General features: G+C 38.4%; 1 protein-coding gene across 6 annotated transcripts in view; it reads right to left on the reverse strand.

Annotated features, from left to right (window-relative positions):
• The window catches only part of Lar (tyrosine-protein phosphatase Lar), a 144,641-nt gene that overhangs the window by 116,769 nt on the left and 9,122 nt on the right, over nt 1-18,750 (reverse strand). For all 6 annotated transcript variants that reach the window (XM_088030407.1, XM_088030410.1, XM_088030406.1 and 3 more), the window contains exon 2: nt 18,293-18,345. The gene's annotated coding sequence lies outside the window, so the exon portion shown is untranslated. The remainder of the gene's footprint in view (nt 1-18,292; nt 18,346-18,750) is intronic.

Here is an 18,750-nt window from a genome sequence, read left to right on the forward strand (position 1 = left end):
GCTGCGACAACACGGGTTTTTTAATTTATTGCTTGTAATATAACTTAATATTGACTCGTGGAACACACTTTGCGGCATCATAAATAAAACGGGATCAAAGGGAGTCGCGGACCGACGTTCACAAACAGCGGTAAGTGGTTCAGAGCAGGGCTCCATTAGCGAATCAATACATCCGAGGGGTGTATCGGCAAACACCGAAATGTCATCGGGTGTCAGAGGTCGTGTCGGCGTTATCGCTATGTTTACATTTTTTCCGCACACTTCCGGAACAGGAATTGGACACCATACAAAAAAAAATGATTAAAATCATATTAGAATACGAACAAAATAGCTGCACACTGTGAAAAAAACACCTTCCACTGCAAGTCGCCCCAGTAATTAAATAAGACACTTTTTGTAAATTACTTTAAATTTGTCATCAAATTAAATTGACCATTCATTAGTATAACTAATTAAGAAATTAAATCTAAACTACTGCTCAATGGTCTGTGAAAAATTGTGATCATTATTTCCTACGGTAGAATAGCACATCCACCAATTTTACTTTAATTTGCACTGTTCTCTTGATGTTAGTAACTCTTATATGGAGTGTTATTACATCACTAACCAAAGTTTGATCAAGTCCATAGTTTTATTATGAAGGCTTTAAAATTAATCAATTACGTTCAAGCTCCACTATTAATTAACGTGCATCGGATTTATTACCAAAAGTTACAGGATTCTCATAAACTAAAAATAAAACTACTTTTCTTCTCAGAGAGTGGCAAGCCAGTGAGACACACAAACCAGACAGATCCAGGTTAGATCGGCAAATTATGTCTATATTTAATTGAAAAGTTACGCTCGATACATTTATCAGCTTCAACAAACATTTTTTTTATGATAATTTTCGTGATTAAGTTAGAATAAATTGAATTTGATGCAATTAAATATGCCATACCAATAAATTATTCAAAGTTTCTTTTAACCCAGTCTAGAGTTTTACGACGCAAAAAGAACGGAAATAACAGTATATTAAAGGTAGGGATATAGATAAAAAAGTGTTTCCCAAGACAAGGAAAGGACACTCTCCGGAAAATGATCCTTCCGCAGGACTCAATTTCTCCGTTGAATAATCGCCGGTCGTAAAGTCCCGTTTTCATCAGACGCAGCTTATAATGGCCCTCCCGTTACATATAGACTTTTTAACCCATGCCTTTGATTGCCGTTCATAAATCTGCGACTCGAGTACGTCTCCAATAATCTCGATGGGAGGATCCGGTCCTGGTCGTCCGGTCCGGGTCTTCAATTATCCTGGAGCTTGTCATTTGGTTTTCAAAGCAGTTCCCAGGGTCCCAGGATCCTGCTTTGCATATGTCTAATAGACAACACTAGACCTCCTTCCGGGATATTGAAATTGTCCGACACTTAAACATGTATATTTTATGCGAAAAAGAAAACGCAGCAAGAAGATTCGATATTTTCCCTAAAAATTTATGTACACCGGAAAATTTACTTCGTCGAGCTGAATTTAATAATTTCCCTTGTATTTGTTGCTTTGTTTCGGATCCGGAGGCAGACTTTGTTCTTTTCAAATGAATAAATCGCTGAAGTGCACAACAAAAGAGTTGCGAAAAGGAAAAAAACCGAAACTCGTAAGGAAATACACCGGATTTGTTCCTGCAGAAAAAAGGCAACGCGCGCGACCCGGCACCCTGGATTTATGGCCGGCTTCGAATTCCGGTTAGAACACCACTCACGGACTCGTCAAGCATAACACATGTATAATGATCGCTACATAAATGTTAATTAAGCTTTGACAACGACAACGCGACGCCTTATACATAGCATGGTGTGTACTTAGTCGACAAAACTGAATACGCGATGAGATTACTACCGGAAACTCCGTTTGCTTCTGTTGACATTAAAACGGTTTCCTCTTCACAGAAACGTGTATAAACGTCGCAATCATACCGAAAACACTCCGGAGGGTGGTTTTTAGCATATGTATGTGTGCATGTGCAGCGTCTCAGGACACTGAAACCGCGGCACGGAAACCTACGGTTTAATAAAACACAAACCCGTGCAAATCCGGAAGACGTATTAAGTCCGGGCTTTCCGGGACGATGTGGAGCTATCGCATATTGGCTGTGTATCTTTCCACCGAGTTGATTTTTACGTGGAGGTTTACGAATAAATGTTGATTTAAAACAGAACAACTTCCTTGCAGACGTGGAAAAAGATAATTTCAGCCCCGTTAGATTTTCGATGTGCAATTCAAGAGACCAAATATTGAACTTCCTTAAATTAAATACTAAAAGAAACATTCCACATGGTGTTTCATTAGTCTGGCAGCAAAAAATCCTCTTGACCAAATCTTACATTTTTATAAAAACGGTGTTAATATTTTTCTGCGGGCGTGGTGTAATCCTGCCCTTCTAACATATAATGGGAGGTTTCTGAAAGTGATATATACACCGCAGTGCCAACAATTGTGTTTAGTTCATTTACCACATGTGAACTACTAACGATATTTTACTACAGTGGCCCCAACCGAAACTAAAATAAACAGACGAATAAGCACAGCATAATAACGTCGCCCAAGTTGAAACAATTTTTAAAATTGTTGGACCCTGAACCAGTTGTCCGCAGTCATCTCCAGCAGGGATTAAAGAAGTATACGAAACCGTTGTAATTTTGCAGTCCGTATATTGGCTAATCTAGCGGTAAATGGCCATCGAGTTAACCGAAGCATCGCTTACACCTGTTAGCCACTTACATCGTTCCCATCTGCTTCGTGGGGGTTGCTAACACCTTCGTTCAGGATTAAACAAGTGACAGTGTGTATGGGAGTTTATTAACTGTTACTCAAGACGTTGCCACGCCGCCCCCCATTCTGCGGCGTATAATGCGCCACCGAGAAAACCTAGATGGCTGAGAGAGAACAAAGGGCTTTAATTACTCGAGCGTCTCGCCGATCAATTTAATTGAAATTACTGCTGGATGTGCAGTGCATGTTTCGTGTCGACGAATAAGTAAATTGTCGGAAACCGATTCATTTATCAAATTCTGATTTTGTTAATGCTCGCGCGGGGGTGCGTTTAATTATTTAAGTGCGTGCGGTCGTGGAGATGTGCTGTGAAGCCAAAAACTCGCTGTTTTAAACAAATTTTGCAGTTCAGATAATTACAAAAATTGATTCTTGCATGAAACATTTTCATCTATTAAAATTAGAGGTTGTTTACAATAAGCCAATGTGAGCAGTAATTAACGCAACGTTAGATATATGATTAATTTTCCGACACATACCAGTATATCAAAGTCAGGTCAAGATATATTGGAACAATAACATGGTAGAACATTGCCCATCCAATGTTGGAATTCACACATGCAGTTAAATACTTCTACATAATATTAGACCTTAGAGTGTCATCAAGCACATAAAGACCTGGAAAATTTGCAGTGACATTAATAGAACTATTTTTCAGAAGTTCTAGTCATGAGCTGTTTTTGTCCCAACTGTTTGTGCTTATTTATACCTTTTTTTATATTAGTTTGTTTTGAATCTCTTCAGTGTAATTTCATGCACGGTCTTTTATGTGATCCAAATATTTTTGAATTAGTAAATTTTAAAAATAAAACAAAACAAGGCTGTTTCTATAAACTTTCTGCGAAAAATAAAATAAAGATTTGTTCATGAACAGTCAGCAAGTCAGCAAATCCTTTTTCTGGTTGTTGGTGCATCTCGTCCCCTTGTTCCCCGAAATTGTATCAGAGCAAATCGCGATTTTTAATACACCATAACAGTCCTGTAGAATCCTTGCGAGATCCGCCCGAATTACAATTCTCTTTTTCAAATTGTTTCCGTAATTGGCGCCGGTCCTCTGAGTCTCGAATTCCCCTCACCTTGTCTCAGGAATTTAAAGAGCAAGCCGAGATCACTTTCCTCACATTACCATCCAGAAAAATTAATTTCGCGATAAGACCAGAACAGAAAGCACTTTTCTCCACTCTCGGGACGCATTCGAACAAGAGTATAAGGTTTCTTCTTTCTCTTCTAATTTAACATCGTCGTTCTTTCGCGTTGTCTTGTAGACGTCCGGATGTAAAGCAAGCGAGCACCTGACGTTGATGAAATTTTGCCTCTCCACTCTTAAATTCAATATGTTTGTCTGTGAGAGATACAATTTCCATCAAAGAACGTGTATGTATATGAGCCTGTGCGGGCGCGTCAATAACGCGTTAGGAGTAGCGTTGTTCTGTCCCCACGCTGTCTTTCAAGTCGGAGGGCCACACCTACACCCCTTTCCCTTGGGAAATGCCTTTTGATATAAACCTTCATAGCCGACCTAAGTTGATAGACGACCTTAAAGAATCATTCTTCAGCGGCAAGATGGCGTCCCAACATGGCGGAATTTATTCATTTTGATATTACCCAAGATTCCTCACGCCGTTTTTTATAAACTCCCGTTGATATTGCTTTATACACTCTGAAATTACCTAATAAAATGATAAAGCACCTCTAAAGAAATTGTTTATGAACGTCGGTACGAGTTAAAAAACCTCCTTCGCATTCGCGATGTGATTCTCGCCGCTTTTCTCTTTTGCAAATGACGAGGAAACGACCTCGGAACGGACTGACACAACGTACTGCAAAAATAACAATATTCTCGTTGCGACGAAATTCACTTCATAACTTCGTTCCGTGTGAGGAAACGGAGTTTATGTGCTAAAAAATAACTCAATATGACAGTGTCATCTGTCTTTTGAGAAGAAGAGAGAGGATTCTAATGCGAAGGCATTATGCGCGCTCCTACCTAAAAACCGACAGAATTGGACGTTTTTATCATTTTACCATATTCTTGCAAAAACACGTCCCAGGAACAATGGAGGATTTATTGAAACGAATGAATAACGAGATGAACGAGAAAGTGAAATATATACTCCTATTCTAATCGAAATTAACCAGAAAAACAAGCTATGGTCACTGACCCGGCGCATCCACCAATTTTACCACTACTACTTACTTTTGATTTCCTACACAATTTGAATGGTTTAGCTAATAATAGAATTTCAAACAAATATGTTTATTATCTTTTCTGATGGCAGTTGTTGAAAACAATAACATCACCAATAACAGATCTCGTGTGCTCCTCCCGTCGCCCAATCAAAGCAATTCCCTCCATTACAGTCGTAATTAATTCCATTTGAACCCCGTTTATGAAATCCCAATTCTATAATAAACTGTGTGGGGTATATTTTTGGCATCCACGTGATGGATTCAATTACCACCGCCGCCATCAAACACGTCTCTATACAACAAAGGTGGCAGATCGATGCAGCCGATTCCGGTCATCGTCATACCAGAAGCTCGTCCCTAAAAGGGTTATTCTAGACGCGAGGTGGGCAATGCATGTAAGTGTTTTGTAAGTGGACGCCGGAGCTCCGACCACCATACTAAGCAGTCCGGTAATGGCGTAGCGCCATCTGGAGCCGGTCGAGGGTTAAGTGGTCGCGCTCGCATTCCAGTCATAACTCCGGAAGGTCAAGAAGACAACGAAAACTCCGACATTTTCATATTTTCAATTCGATCTGGTCATTGTAATGCAATCAGGTGAAGTGGAGTCGCGTCGATCTGAGTCTATCAAAAATTTAACAACCGGTCCTGAACGACGCCGCCTCCCTCGCCGCCGTCAGGATTAATCTCGAAGATAGTGCCGGACCGAGCTATAATTCAGCGGCGGACGTTTAGGAGCGATTGAAACGTTCGAGGAACACTAATGTGTTTGAAGAGAACACGAGAGAGCAAAAGCTTTAAGTGGATGGGCGGTACGAGCAGCAACGCCGCCACCGCAGCTAAGAAGTCTACGGTCACTGGATTCGAATGCGGTCGGTTTAGAGTTCTGATGGACCAAACGGTAATGTTTGCAAAACAAGATGCAAATACGAGAGAACGCACTAAAATCAACATTAATTTAACTTGGATGTAAATACTTTTACAAATAGGAGCGAGGGCGTCTGCGCGCAAACTATGGTTTTTCCAGGAAAGCAACAAAGTAGCACTTTCTACTCTCTTCGTCTAATAAAACCCGGAATAAACACTAAACCGTCTTCATAATTCCGAGCAATATCAAACATAATCAGAACAAATCCACGTGTCTGGCCGGTAAACTCGGCAATATCCCATCCGTGGAAATTTTTAATAAAGAAAGACTGCCGGTAAAACTTTTAATAAAGGAGACGCGAGGATGGACTTTATTCGAGCGAAAAATCACGCGCACTCTCTCTCTCTATTAGTCTGATTAAAGATGTGCCATATATCTATGATGTTATATTCTGCCAGGATGAACATCCGACTAACTCAGTGTAAATAAGACTGGTTGGAAGTTTGCATATTTGGCAGGTAAAGATAGTAATATTTCTAACTAGCAATTATTTTAACAGAAAGAAGAGGTTTCCCAAATTAAAATTGTTCTTCAAATTATTATTTCTAATAAAAGGTTTATGTAAAATTAAAAAACACGTTCAGAACTAGAGCAGTGTGGATTTTTTTTATTGACGTTCAAACATGTTAGTTTGTTGTATAGATAGCAAATAATATGTAGGTGTAATATGAGTTTAAATTATAACATTGTTTTATACATTTAGAATATAAAAGTCCACAATTTCGCATTTCAGTCTATGATAACCCAAATTAAAAACATCATCCTGCCACTCTAATGGCATAAAAATCCCTGCAACCACAGTTCGATTTCGGATTTTTGAGCACATGTCATTGTGCGTAGTCCCTCTGCAACAGAACAATACATTAGCAGCAATCTCGCTAAAAATCCGCTGCCGCATCATCCCCCATTAGAGCCGGAAGTACCCCCCTCGTCCGTTTTTAAATAAAAAATTCCTTCCCTGCATGCAATATCCGTTCGAGAAAATGTGTTCCGAGGCTCAGATTAGTGTTTTATGTGTTGTGAAAGTCCCAGTTTCTAATACGGCTTTTAGTGCAGCAACCACTGTAACATAAAGCTATAAAACTGCGGGTGTGTGCGCCGAACAGAACCGCGAATTCGTACTTCGCGGTGTTGCTATTGCAGAGTTTTTTCCTCATGAAAATGAAATAAAAAACGTGGCTTGCATTCGTGAAAAATGTATTTTCGGTAATTCAAACTTCATTAAAAATTCGATTATTAAATTACTTTCAGGAAACAAACTTCTTATGGATGGAAGAAGGCGCATTGTTGAGGTAAGTCGAGGGGAAAAGTTGTAATTGTGTCGATCGATCGTTGAAAATCAGATTTAATTACATGCCGCAAAATCAATCGAATTACACAAGTTTGCCAACAAATTAATAAACAACAACTCTAGTTACAAGGAATGAAGGACGTAATTGATTTAAAATCCCCAAAAGCGCTCAACTCCGACGGAAAAACTCAAGACGCGACAATTTTCAAAATTGACAAAGTGAACAAATTTGTTAGTTTTCTTCGTCTTTTTCTTTCCGTAATCGTGTAAAGCCAGGCGCCAAAACGTGTGAAATTCAAATCCCATGGTGCACGGGATAAAAATTTTAGCGCAATAGTTCAAGTCGTTCCCTGCATCATATAACGTCTAACTTTCATAACACAACAAAAGTGGGAAATGGAGTGGCGCTGATGGTGTAACATTTACATGGAAAAGTCGTCGTTTTGTCATCCCGTTACGTGATAGAAGATGTATGTTGGTAATTTAATGAAGCGGCAACAATATCGAGCGGTGAATTTCAAGACGATATGAAAACACGACTTTATAATTCATGGTTTCTAAACGACAAGAGACACTTTGTTGTACTATTACAACTCGGTGATAATGTCAGTGTCTTGAGATGAAGCAGATCCGAGCGGATATATATTTCAGAGAAAAAGAAAATAGATTTTAAACATCTTAAAAATGATCGTTTACATTCCACGATGCATCAAGAAAAATAACGGTGGTAATAAGCGGAACCGCAACTGCAAGCAAACCATAAAATCTACTGAGGCATGTTCTATATACTCGCCTCTATTGTAATTTAATTCTTTGTAACATTTTTAGACTAAAATAACAAAACAAGAGAAGAAAATTAAAATTCACTAGATGACGCAGGCAATAACTACTCGAGAATCACATGTATTAAAAATGGTGGATACGCCGGAATAAATTGATATCTTCTTTGTGTGCATTACCTTTATTGAAAAATATATTGTAGTAAAAAGGAAATTGTTACAGTTCATAAACAATTTAAAACTGTAGACGTAATAGCACTAAAAGCTGATGTATTTGAAAGTTTGTGACGCTTTAGGTCTTGTTCTTCGTGGCCAACCTCTACGTATTTTATGTCGTATAATACGGCTGCAGTCTTTTAAATTAGTTTCCTTATGGGCGAGAAGAAGAGTGGAAAGTGCAAAGTGTTTCCTTGGGACATGAAAACAATGATGTTAGCTGGCAGCCATCTGCGCCCTTTCTAACCCTCGCGTTAACATTCGTAAGAGCGAATTCTTCTACACGCGACGATCGGATTGCCAAAACCCCGAGATAAAAAGCCTACGATCGCGATTCTCTTTAATTTCGCGGAAAAATACGCCTTCCGCGTCTGCCGCATAAGATATTCCATATATCCGCGAGAAAAAGAAACGCTACTCGAATGGCAAATGAGATATTGAAAACCGATATGCGATTGATGCGCTTTTATGCGGCATTAGAGACAAGGAATATTGTTAGTGCGGTTTGTTTGAGATTGCGTACGCACAACCGACGGAAGTGGGACGCGAACAAGATCGAAAGTAAACAAGCGATGCGACCGTTGAATACTAATAAGGAAACGACGAAGCGACGGTGGACGCGACCTGAGGGCGGCGAATTAACGCTCCTAATCTGCATTTTAGTGTGTTGCCAACTTTATGGAACTTTAATGCATTCTAATTCATAGTATTTACTTGCTGTTGTAACTTTTCCGAAACAACTTTTCTCACATAATTGGCCACACCGAGAGAACGTCACAGTTTAAGGGATTTGGAAGTGCAAACTTGCTACAACATAATTACTGCGGCTGTCACCCGCACTCCTAAAAAAAAAGACAACGTTGCACTTTATTGGCGACGGGATATTTCACAATTGGACGGACAGGTAAACCGCAACGTTTTAACGCGGTTCTAATATTTACAGCACTGTTTTCATATGTAGTTTAACAGAGGCCAGAATTTTATGATGGCGATTTTTATAATCCCTTCGCAAACTTTTTCGACTTGTTGGGGAAGTTCGGAATGGAAACAATGAGTTTATTAACTTTGGGATAATACTTTTTGACAGATACGAAACATTTGGGGAACAGGATTTAACGTAACAAAAATGCGGAAAACACACTTTAATTTTGGGACAAAAAAGTTTGGAATTAGACGCGAAATTGGGATACAAAACCTGTTTATATTTTACTCCGAATCCAGCTCAAGAGTAAAACTATAAGTTGTTATAAAGTAATATATCATTGTATTGGAATAGACTTCCGAAAACAGAAGTTCAGTAGAGATAATAGTACCTAAAAGAAAGTTCAGTTTTGTAAATCTGTTTCATATAACAAAACCACTGAAACATTATAAAAAGCTTTGCCGGAAAACTGCATATCTAAATTTAGAACCGGCTATTCACTCAAGAATTTAAAAAACAATGATATGTAAACCCTTAACCTGAACGCACCGAACCTCTCAGCGGAACCTGAAATAGTTTCCGGTTGGTACTTTTAGCCTGAAATCCCCACATCGTTGCGTAAGTAACAACACACCTACGTACAAGCTTTTTGTTTTCGTTCAGAGACCTTGTTTCTCCAACTATTAGAATTCTAGAGCAACTTTCGGTATTCAGAGCTCACGTAAATAAGTTGCTCTGACTATTGTTAGAGAACAATGGTCAGAATGTCGACACTGACCACTTGATTAAATAATGGTGGTCATGGGTATTAAAGTTACGAGAGCAGTATTCGACGAAAACGGACGCTTACCGGCGTTATCGGCGTTCGAAGTAGCATTATAGTAGAACACCTACAAGAACCGTACCTTTGTGGAGAGATTTACATGTGCGTTTTAATTTAACGAATGATAAATAGAGGTTCTAAAGAGGTATTAATAGGTGGCACCCCCATCTTTTTCTTAATCATTAATTTTTGTTAGGCTCGAAACGCAAGTCAAATTATCTGAAAACGAGCGTTGCAAAGCGTCGATAAGAGCTTTATCTCTCGTCATGTTATTGAAACATCGTCCAATCAGACCTAATCCTAAAAAAAGCTTCATGATGTTATTATTCCAATATTGGGTTGTCTTTCAATCCCTCTATCGTTCCCATCTTTCATAAATCGCCCGATGAATGGCGTCGAATTTGGTTAAAACCTCGGAAATACATCCCGTTCGGCCGTTCGGGCCTCCGATATAAATGAGTTTGGGCGTGATTCGGTTCGGATCACGTCAGATATCGCGATTAATGAAAACGATCGCGTTGCTCTTTCGACCGAAAACCAATAACAGTTACCGCCATCGCCGCCGCCATACATAAACATTAGAACGAAACAACAATGTAAAACAAGATCAAGCGTCGACGTCCGGTCGGGATAGCCGCAAAATTAAATCGGAGGCTTATCAGCGCAGTCGTTGCCCGCAAATCCTTTTGTGGTCAGGTAATAAACCGCGTGGGGCGGCGAGACCTGGACCGTTGCGCTCGCTTTGACGGCGGCGGCGGCAATGCGTGATATCGAAGGGTACACGCGAATTCCGTACCGCATTATCCTACAACCCGCCCCAGGAATATATGCATTAGTCGATTGGGGCATATTTCAAACGGATACACGTCACTGAATTACGGGGGCAGAAGGTGTATCTGCAACGCCATAACTCAACGGGTACGGTTATTAAAAAGTATCCGACGTGATGCATTGCTCAGGGGAGAAAGGACTAAAATATACGGGAAGATCCGTTTTTAAGCTAAATTTTAATTTTTTTCGACAAAAACAGGTCACACTAATCTAATCACTCAAGGTTAAAACACAATCCCTACCAATTTACGTGATTGATTGTTATTACTCCTATTTTAAAAACAGTTTGTCACCGTAAAATTTTTAAAACTTATTCAGGTAGTAATGAAATAAATTTACACGTGCATACATTTAAAATAAATCAAATTGTAGAAAAAAAAACAGATATGTTAACAAATTTACACAGAAAATGGTGGATGCGCCAGAGAAACTTTATGTTTAACGCGTGAATAAATTTCAGCTTTTGAATTGTTTGGTGTGTGGGATGTATGATTATGTTAACATTAATTCAGAACTCGATCGAACTATTAACTATGAACAAACTTGAAACAATTTTAATAACAATTAGAAAATTCAGTTTGGAATGTTCTCAGGAACCGACTACATAAACCGCAGTCTTATTTGTACATCCCTTCTCTCTCCTCAAACACTCCTCCTAGACGTCATTGTATTTGTTTTGCCAGAACTTACACCAAATGCAAATATTCCACCGTAAAAAAAACTCCAACTTTGCATTTGTGCACGAAATTTATTTATTATTAAAGCGAATACCTTCATCTACTACAACACAACCACCACAGTCATGGACATACCACCCTCCCTCTTGTACAATACAAGCTTTCCATAATGCAAAAGCGAGGCATCAAAATCCATACTAAAACAGTCGAACCTGTTCATGTACATCGGATCCACCGTCATCTACCTATATTATGGATAATAACCCCCCACCTCTCATTAATCGTTCAACTCCCAATAGTTGTCGATGCACCACATTGATGATCATTAATAGTTTTAATCTTCGCAATATTTCTCTTCGCGACGGCACCCGTTGGTATCGTGCGCATGGAACGCCGAGTTTGATGTATGGTGTTTGCACGGGCGTTCAACAGTTGGAACGGCTGTGCTACCGATAAGGGACCGCTTTGACAAATGCACTCTTACGAAATTGATTGGTTATCTAATTGGGAGCTGCGACACCTGAGACCGCCTTTTAAGAAAGGAAAGGCGTTGCTTGCACGAGGAAAATTGAGACGAGGTCATTTCCCAGGTGAAACTAGAGAAAAACAAACTACATGTGAGAAATTGAATTGTATTATATTATACGTTATACGGTTTAGAATAACATGCTTATTTTAATACAAGCTGTGCTCTTCTCTATTTTTTGCCACTTCTGACCTCAATATCCTGCAAACCGTTTTCGCGTCGTTATTTCATTTCTGGCGTATTTAGGGCAAACGCGTATAATTCTCGTTTACTCAGTTGTCAACATACGCAAAAATGCCCAACTGACAAGCCTAACAAGCCCAACTTGCTGTTATTGGTGGCATGTTCGATAACAAGACATCATGCAAGCTGATTTTGTAATAATGTCAAATTATATTCTGCCCTCGTGGCCATTTCGTAGCAGAATCCAATCTCTTCGACGTCGTAACGTCACTCAGCTGGAATATGAAGTGAAGAATACCAAACATTATTTCTATCCATCGACGAGAAAAGTGCGTGCGGAAAATTTTCCGGTTTTCCCACCGTCTCTTCTTGACGAATGTTTTAATAAATGCTAATGGGAATTTTTCCGCGCGTCGACGAAAAGAGTATAATCTGCGTTGATTGATCGTCGCATAGAGAGAAATATCCGATTAAGTTGGCAACAGCGTGAAATGATAGCACACCTCGCGAGCGAAACGAACAAGAAGGTGTATTAACAGTGTCTAGCGTCTCTACTAATCAGATTGCCAGCACCTGCGTAATTGCCGACGAACAATAGACCGAATTCGCAATATAAGCATCGAACGCCAAGAACAATGGGGATGAAAGATGATGTAAGGGGATGCGGACCGGGATTACGACGGAGAAAATGAAACGGAGGAAAATGTGCACAGATTAAGGGATGAAAGCGAGTGGAAAGTGATACTAAACGTCGAGCTGAGAAAGTTTAAGCGGACGGCTAGTGCTGTAGTGTGGACGAAATTGGCAACGAGGAAATGAGGAGTGAAGGAGGATGAGATGAAAACGATACAGTGCAAAGATCTTTTATATGAACTACAACTCATTTTACTAGCTCATAGTTTTATACTTCTGTATTTTATTTTACTATTTAGATATAAAAGAATCCGAGACAAACGAAGTGCGTCAACCTGTGCAAACATTTAGGTAGTTCCAAAAGTTCAAAATTTAATGTCTTCGTTAAAGACATTTGTACAAATAAAACCAGCGTCAATTAGATTTAATTAAATTTTCATACTAAAAAAAAACAAATTAAATCTTTGTATAAAAATTTTTTGTACTAAAGAATGTTTTCTAATGACCCTACAAATGTAATTTCCCTATTGAAATATTCATCAACGAATTACGATTTTATCATTTCATTTCAATATCGACGTCCCACTATTCGATACATCTCATCTCTTTGTATCTGACAAAAAGTAATTTTTAATCAAAAATCACCCGGACATATTACTGACTTGTTTACTCACCAGACGATCCCGTGAGGCTTCTAATTGTTAAAAGGATAAAATGCAAATCCTGATATAATCGGATCAACAGTAATGGTTTCCATTTCAATTCCTACAAAGTAAATAAAAAATACGAAGCTTTTTAATTTCGTAAAAGATTTATTAAAATCGAATGGCGTCGTATCTGGTCTTGTAATCAGACAAAATAATATTAAAAACTTTGCATGAACGTTGTCGTCGTTTTTTATTATTTTATTCGCTTGGCGAAACGACGAAGCATCTTTCGCTTTAATCTTCCTTAATTTTTAGTTGTTCCCCTTTTTGCGTTCGAAGATTAATTTTAAGACTCGTAATACATACTAATGAATTTGTTTCATCTCAGTAACTGGGAAAACTGCACGGATAACTTTTCACTCTCGTGAACCGATTTTCCGTAGAAAGTTTGTAGACCGTTAATAGTAAATCGCGAAAAACGAGGGAAATTAAACAAGACTTCATTTTCTTCCAATATGTTAATACGACGATGATGAATGTCCTTCATTAATATTCATTATGTGGTATCTACAAATGGATAAAAAACAATTTTTCCGAAAATACACAAACACCATCAGGTGATTAAAATATTCCGCCACTCAGGGATGACTACTTAACATAAATAATTCATATCAAAAAACCACCCCCGATTAGACGTAAAGCCTTTAATTTTAACCCTGGCATTAAACCGTACTCAATTTTTAATCTTGTGGCAGAAGGGTGCGAAAAGTTCAAGCTCGGCGTCTACGAAAAAGCGATATAAAATTCAAGAGACTTTTCATTCATTTGCAAAACTAGAATATTGACATTATTTACAATGACTTTGGATAATTAAGGGCTGACTGGTGAATCCGTTGTCGTAATTTGACTCATAGCAGCACCAAATCACATACAGAGTTATATGGTAACGATGCATTCAAACGTTACTTGGACACTCCAGATGAAAATCCAAGAATTCACCGTCGAAGTAAGACCGTAATTCCAAAACTTGTATATAGTGGAAAATACTAATAGGATTTCCGGAATGAGCTTTGTACGAGAGCGACGTCAAACGCTATAATATTCTCGAAAAGGATGGAGGTGCCCTTATATCCCTTGACGTCCTCTCGAATAACTAGGCAAACTATGGGAACTCATGCACACACGCAGAAAGGAAAAACGGACAATCCAAATCTACTCTACTTAATTAGAAAACGGCATAAACGGAAATGGAGATGAGACAATACCAACGAAACTAATCTAGCAAGGAGCATTAATTAATTAATTGGATTGATTCGTTTAAAACGGCCGCTAATGAAATTCAAAGACTCTAAACCTTCAAGTTGGCAATTAATCAGATGTTTAAATATCGATTTCGTAAAGAAACAATTATCGGAAAAGTATGTTATCGTTCGTCGTGTTTAATTAATTTTCATTTAGGTGAGATCCGGAACGTCCGAGAGAAAAGGATGTTATGCTCGGAAGCTTTTTCCACAAGGACGTCGGCTAATTAGCGACTAAAAGCTCGGATTATGTCCAGAGGCTCTGTCGACGAAACACCCTTTCGGTGGCGGAGAAAAAACGACGGCCGATTACTCAAATCAGAGCCTTTTTGCAGGCGAGAGGAAGTTAATGATGCTATTGTACAAAAACAAAACAAAAGATTTACAGGCGTTGAAAAATCAAATTCGGAATACAGAATAATAGATTTCATACCAAGACGAGAAGTTAACATTTCTCTCGAGAGACACGAATGGAAACGACGTGGTCTGTGTAATGTTTTATTCACAATCGTACAGATTCAGGATTTAGTATACATATAGAAATACCTACTAGAATTTGTTAGTTCTATAAATTTGATGTTTTCTTGTGCTTATAACTTTTATAATGATAACTAAAAACAGTGATAACAAATCCGAACAAAAACTGACAACATCATGGAATGGTTGCTACTCAAAAACCGCAACGGTGGAACATGTGTGACATTTCAATTTGCTAGGGGCAACGTAAGTTATAAACAAACCACTTTACTTGTTAACAATCACCATAGTTATTTCGCTTTATAAGCGCGTATTTGTTAAAGTTTTTTGTGCGAGATATCCAGTTTCATGCAAAGAAGCTACTTATATTACTTGAGGCTCTGTCCACATGATGAACAAACAGTAAAACTTTCATAATTAAATTGCTAAATCCCCAGAGAAAAAATTTCATTATTGTAATGTCATTAGTAGATAGCATCTTGTTTCTCTGCAATAATTATAGCAGTTTATTCACAACATAATGTCGAAAATTTCAACAATATTTTTGAAATTATATACTTGCATTTTGAACAACTGCTTCAAGCAATTACATTCGCACTAAAAACAAAGGAAATATTTACTATTATCCCGGCGCATCCACCATTTTGTTATTAAAATAACATTTATCTCTTTTCGCATTCGTTCAGTGTTTTTAATTTGCTTTGTATTAGATTAAGAGGAAGAAATTTCAAAGTTTTTTTACTCAAGTTTCAAATTCATTAACTATAAAAGCTTTCCTTCGCAAACTGCCCGCCCGCCGATTTTGTGCCAACTAAACGTCATTTGTGTCCTTAAATATTACTCCCAATTTTGTTTATTTCCTACCGAAAAAAAAACAACTAACCATCTTTATTAGATTCCAAAGCTATCCAATAAAATAACATTATTGCAGCATAATCAATCAAACAAACATTAATATTTAGGCACTTGATGACCGACTGCAATAATTATTCTTACCGGCTTCAATTGACTAATTATTTTGTAACAGATACAAAACCCCAAAACTTCCGCCCACTTTACACTTTCATATATGAAACATAAAACAGAATGTATAAAATATCCTCCACCTGAAATTCACTTCTCCATAAATTACGACGAACCATAAAACAAAAGAGAAATACAGAACTTGTCAACTGTTTCATTACGTCGTGACAGTTATTGAATGACGCTATACGACCTCCATCCAAAGAGTCACAAAAACTTCATATTTGGCATTTAATTAAAAAATGGGCGAATGCCACAATTTACATGAACGTTTTTCCCCAGTCGAACCGGAACTCTATCGACATCAATAACATGAACGAAACAATAAGTAAACGTGAACGAAAGCCATCAAAATAAATATCCATAGAATAAATAAATACAGAAAAAATTAACCGAAGTATCGATTACATATTATTTTAGGAAAAACAGGAAAGAAAATATGTGACGACATCTGTTGGAGTAAAAACAAAATACCCAAACAGGCAGCGCCATCTACTGGTCGGTAGCGCAAACGGTGTCGATTTGCTATCTAAAGGACAAACCTGGGGGTAAAGCGTCGGCGTCGACGTCGATAGATCCCTTCTAGCACAGAAGCAAACCAAAGTAGAAGGAATTTAGTTTGGTGTCCAATAGCGAAAACACCCCTTTCCTGTAATACAGCTAACAATTTAGCTTTGGCAATTCTCGTGTAGAGGGCGCTAAAATTCGTCACAAAACCAGGCTCAATAATAATTCAAACCTTCAAATAAACATTAAACTTTTTTCCCGCTATTATTTTCCAATAATCACCGCCGATATGTCGGGCAATTGTTCCCTTGATAAACGCAATAAAAATGAGACTCCTTGACCTTTTTTCAGCGATTTCAATGGAAAATAAAACGAAATCAATTTCTTCCTAGACGGCGCAATGTCAAAACCAGACACTCGACCGATATCGATTTTTATTGTGTGTTCTTGCGGGGGTCGGTGAAAAAATAGACGAAGCTTTTTCTACGTTGATTGCATAGCATTGAAATGCTAATGAACCGATACGACTGTACCAGATGGGAAATAATTAAGGCCATCGGTTCGTTCCGAATCAAATTACGCGGTATGGTGTATTTCAAATTCGTTAAAACCACCGCCGCGAGCAACGTTGAAATGAGGAAAGACGAAGGGATATGAAAAATGGAGGATTTAAAGATAATTGGTTCACCCTGTAGAATAATAAATGCTGGCAGACAGCTTAATTAGCCAGATCCGGTACGAAACACACCTCTGAATAAGGCTAGGCTTGGTTAATGCCATTCAAAGTGGACAAACCGTGTTAAAGCTACACACAGCACTAAGCTTCGTAAAAGCTTCATGTGGACAACGAAATAGAACAAATTCAGAATTTATTAGTCACATCAGCACTGCTTAAAACTACAAAAACATTAAAACCTTTCGGATACTGTTTATTATTTCGCTTATTTTTAATCATTTTTAAAAACAATGTTCTTACAGTGTGCTCCTATCTTTCAAAAGATAATTATTTAATTTACCTTAATTAAGTGATGCACATCCTACCAACTTTAAAAAGCTTTTAGAATTGATCGGCACTAACTCGAATTCACTTAACCGTTATATTACGTTTGTAGAACCATCAGACTTTGTACATAGAAGTGTTTGTTAGATATGTTATCTAGGGTCAACGGCAAAACGTAGTAAAATGAAGGCTATTGCGTCATGTGAAATAGCAAATTTCATCAATTTTTGCAAAGACTCCCGCACCACTTTCCAGTCGACCTTTAAATCAATTTATAACAAAGTACCGCTCCTACAAAATACCGGAAAAAACCTTGTCATGTTACAAATCTTGCTAGCGCGCTCTGTATATTTCTTCAATGATCTGTCCAAAATTTCCAACCACCCGTCGTCATCCCGACCGCTGTCAAGCCCCGAAAACCCCCATCATATCAATCATCGCCGTCGACGTGTGAACGCGATCAATTCGAACCCAACCGCCTCCAATACATACATACGTGCTAAACCTAAATTGAATGCATGTAGGTACTCACCGTGGGGGCAGCAGTGGTGGCGGACGCCGCTCTCGGACACGCCTCCGCGACACCTGCAATTAATCAAACGTCACACACTGTACGAGCTTTATGAATATACAACGAACGGGGTGGGAAAGGGTGGCGAGTGTGTTCGTGGTGTTGGCTGGCCAAGGGCTCGACTTGCCCTTTAGCCGAGACCTTTTCGCACCTCGTAAAAATGCCATGGAGGTTAATCAAACATGATGAATCATTAATGAGAATGCCGACAAGAAGTCGTTCCAGTCTAGTGACGCAAAAGCGTCGAGATGGCAATTTAACTTCGTTATGTGAAGGGTGGAGTACACCCGCCTCCATGTACAGATATATAATGTACAGATGGAAGTATATCAACAGCGGCATCAAAGGGATGTAATTTCTATGATATTTACTAATTTGGATCGCGTTAATACATTATCAAATACATGGATCTAATGCAA

This window comes from Gnatocerus cornutus, chromosome 2 (genome assembly GCF_029298725.1).
Source record: "Gnatocerus cornutus isolate USDA-ARS CGAHR chromosome 2, icGnaCorn1.1, whole genome shotgun sequence".
NCBI classification, from domain to species: domain Eukaryota; kingdom Metazoa; phylum Arthropoda; class Insecta; order Coleoptera; family Tenebrionidae; genus Gnatocerus; species Gnatocerus cornutus.